Genomic DNA, 938 nt, shown 5'->3' with positions numbered 1-938 from the left:
TTTGAAATTTCATCCAATGGTGGGGGATTACTCACTTTTCTTTTACTAGTTAAGTGCTTACCAAATTTTAATAAAAGTGTTGACCTATTAGACTTTCTCTTTTTAAAAATATGTTTCTTCTCCTTTCTCTTTGCAATTGAATTTCTGGCGATACTAAAACTTATATTTGATGCAGACGAGTTTATCATTCGGCATCTTGACATTCTCTCTTTGAAGTTATCTATGGTCTCTTTTTAAATTTGTCTTGTTCCAACTTCATAAATTGGGGATTAGGATTTCAATTTGGTTAAGAAAATGACAGAAAGAATGAGAGCATTCGTAGAGGAAAAAAATTTAGATGACATCACTAACACCATTTGTCACCTATAAGAACTTTATGCCACATAAGATCAGAACTAATAATCTCTCTCACCAAATTAATGTTTGGTTAGAACCGTCAATCAGATATAATTATTTATGGACACAATGCATATTTAAATTATTTATGGTCAATTTTATGAGCATTTCAATATTTTATAATAAGAAATAGCTATTTACTCTATTTTTATGGGAGTAACATTGTTTTGTTCAACATTCACCGTTGTGGATACGTGATCACTTTTCACGACACAACACACGACATTTAGGCTCTATTTGCTTATATCTTAGACATAGATATAAACACTGAGACATATATTAAAAAGACAAAGATACAAATTATATGTATATATATTTTATGTTTGACAAAATAAATACATAAAATACACAAAATATTAAAAAGTCTATAATACTCCCATGTTCTATTTTTACCACCATCACCATGCAAACTTTTAATCTACTACCACCTATTTTTCTCCTCTATCACCATTCATATAATCAAAAATAAATTATTCAGATATAAAAAAATTCTAATAATTTAAACAACAAATTCAATAATATTAAAAAAAACAGAGATGAAT

The sequence above is a fragment of the Arachis ipaensis genome, chromosome B07, assembly GCF_000816755.2.
Source record: "Arachis ipaensis cultivar K30076 chromosome B07, Araip1.1, whole genome shotgun sequence".
In the NCBI taxonomy this organism is placed as follows: domain Eukaryota; kingdom Viridiplantae; phylum Streptophyta; class Magnoliopsida; order Fabales; family Fabaceae; genus Arachis; species Arachis ipaensis.
The sequence above is the reverse complement of the archived record's forward strand: the minus strand, read 5'-3'. Positions refer to the sequence as shown.